Raw genomic sequence first — 3259 nt, 5'->3', positions numbered from 1 at the left:
TCTCTGGTTTCTATTGAGGAGGAATCATAGAGGACACTGAAGCATGTAGGGTCTCCAACCAGGGAGGGGGTAAGAAGGCTAAGAATTGTATACCTCAATCATCAAGGAGTTCCTACTCTTTTGAAGGTGGCGACTAGAGATGAGCGAAGAAATGAAAAATTCGATTCGACTGATTCGGCGAATTCGTGGACAATATTCGATTCGAGTCGAATAAATTCGCTGTGAATTTAACTTAAAAAAGGGTGTTTCTAGGCTTCAGAGAGACTTAATATTAGTGCAGAACACTGTACCTTTAATTTAAATGCCCTTGGAGTCTGCTGGGGAAGAGAAATAATACTGTCAGTCAGTATGACATGCAGATGAGTACCGTCGATCTTAGAATCACTGCACACTTCACTCATTTGGCCAGTCACGGGGCCAAAACCAGTGTTTGGAGCCACAGTGTGGCGGTGGAGCCAGCAGCAATGGGAGGCCATACAGCAACCTATGACAAAATGGAAACCAGCAGGAGTGTGAGGAGACCTGAAAGTGGCACATGGCAGAGTGGGAGCAATGGGAGGCGGTACAGGGACCCAGGTCACACTGTGGGCCCAGCAGCAGCGTGACCAGGCGGTACGGGGGCCCATGGCCGATTTGGGGCCTGGTGGCACCTATGGAAGGCCTGTAATCTGCCAGCAACCTATGACAAAATGGAAAACCGCAGGAGTGTGAGGAGATTTCAAAGTGGCACATGGCAGAGTGCAAGCAATGGGAGGCCGTACAGGGACCCAGGTCACACTGTGGGCCCAGCAGCAGCGTGACCAGGCAGTACGGGGGCCCATGGCCGATATGGGGCCTGGCGGCACCAATGGAAGGCCTGTAATCTGCCAGCAACCTATGACAAAATGGACAACCGCAGGAGTGTGAGGAGATTTCAAAGTGGCACATGGCAGAGTGGAAGCAATGGGAGGCCGTACAGGGACCCAGGTCACACTGTGGGCTCAGCAGCAGCGTGACCAGGAGGTAAGGGGGCCCATGGCTGATATGGAGCCTGGCGGCACCTATGGAAGGCCGCTAATCTGCCAGCAACCTATGACAAAATGGAAAACCGCAGGAGTGTGAGGAGACCTCAAAGTGGCACATGGCAGAGTGGAAGCAATGGGAGGCCGTACAGGGACCCAGGTCACACTGTGGGACCAGCAGCAGCGTGACCAGGCGGTACGGGGGCCCATGGCCGATATGGGGCCTGGCGGCACCAATGGAAGGCCTGTAATCTGCCAGCAACCTATGACAAAATGGACAACCGCAGGAGTGTGAGGAGATTTCAAAGTGGCACATGGCAGAGTGGAAGCAATGGGAGGCCGTACAGGGACCCAGGTCACACTGTGGGCTCAGCAGCAGCGTGACCAGGAGGTACGGGGGCCCATGGCCGATATGGGGCCTGGCGGAACCTATGGAAGGCCTGTAATCTGCCAGCAACCTATGACAAAATGGAAAACCGCAGGAGTGTAAGGAGACCTCAAAGTGGCACATGGCAGAGTGGAAGCAATGGGAGGCCGTACAGGGACCCAGGTCACACTGTGGGCCCAGCAGCAGCGTGACCAGGCGGTACGGGGGCCCATGGCCGATATGGGGCCTGGCGGCACCTATGGGAGGCCGCTAATCTGCCAGCAACCTATGACAAAATGGACAACCGCAGGAGTGTGAGGAGATTTCAAAGTGGCACATGGCAGAGTGGAAGCAATGGGAGGCCGTACAGGGACCCAGGTCACACTGTGGGCCCAGCAGCAGTGTGACCAGGCGGTACGGGGGCCCATGGCCGATATGGGGCCTGGCGGCACCTATGGGAGGCCGCTAATCTGCCAGCAACCTATGACAAAATGGACAACCGCAGGAGTGTGAGGAGATTTCAAAGTGGCACATGGCAGAGTGGAAGCAATGGGAGGCCGTACAGGGACCCAGGTCACACTGTGGGCTCAGCAGCAGCGTGACCAGGCAGTACGGGGGCCCATGGCCGATATGGGGCCTGGCGGCACCTACGGAAGGCCGCTAATCTGCCAGCAACCTATGACAAAATGGAAAACCGCAGGAGTGTAAGGAGACCTCAAAGTGGCACATGGCAGAGTGGAAGCAATGGGAGGCCGTACAGGGACCCAGGTCACACTGTGGGCTCAGCAGCAGCGTGACCAGGAGGTACGGGGGCCCATGGCCGATATGGGGCCTGGCGGAACCTATGGAAGGCCTGTAATCTGCCAGCAACCTATGACAAAATGGAAAACCGCAGGAGTGTAAGGAGACCTCAAAGTGGCACATGGCAGAGTGGAAGCAATGGGAGGCCGTACAGGGACCCAGGTCACACTGTGGGCCCAGCAGCAGCGTGACCAGGCGGTACGGGGGCCCATGGCCGATTTGGGGCCTGGCGGCACCTATGGGAGGCCCGTAATCTGCCAGCACCCTATGACAAAATGGAACCCTGGGCTGGGGCAGGCAGAACCGCCGTATCTTTATCACGTTTTTCCCAAACCACCGAATGGCGACGCTGCATATGCTGACGCAACGCTGTAGTCCCAACATGGGCCCCCTGGCCACGCTTGACTTTCTGGCCACATAGTCGACATACGGCTACGTTTACTTCCTCGGGCGGCTTGACCGCAGAGTAGGAAACTTTGCCTCCGCTACTCCTCACTGGCTGACTGCTACTTCCTCCGTGCACACCGGCACCACTACTGGCCGTGGTGGTAGGCTGCAGTGGAGCTGGTGCTCTACTCCGTGGCCGTTTGCCTCCACTGACACTGCTGCGACCCTGCTGCCTCCTGGCAGCAGCAATGGGAGGCCGTACAGGGACCCATGAGACACTCTGGACCTGGCAGCAGCATGAAGAGGCGGTACAGGGGCCCATGGCAGATTACGGGCCTGGCAGCAGCAATGGGAGGCCCGTAATCTGCCAGCACCCTATGTCAAAAAATTCAACACAACAGCAGTGTGAAGAGACCTGAATGTGGCACATGGCAGAGTGTGGCGATGGAAACAGCAGCAATGGGAGGCCGTACAGGGACCCATGAGAGACTCTGGACCTGGCAGCAGCATGAGGAGGCGGTATATAGGGGCCTATGGCAGATTAGGGGCCTGGCAGCAGCTATAGGAGGCCCGTAATCTGCCAGCACCCTATGTCAAAAAATTCAACACACCAGCAGTGTGAGGAGACCTGAAAGTGGCACATGGCAGAGTGTGGCGATGGAGACAGCAGCAATGGGAGGCCGTACAGGGACCCATGAGAGAC

This window comes from Staurois parvus, unplaced genomic scaffold, assembly GCF_062004578.1.
Source record: "Staurois parvus isolate SC_StPar_1 unplaced genomic scaffold, SC_StPar_1.0 ptg001010l, whole genome shotgun sequence".
NCBI lineage: Eukaryota > Metazoa > Chordata > Amphibia > Anura > Ranidae > Staurois > Staurois parvus.
Note: the sequence above shows the minus strand (reverse complement) of the source record.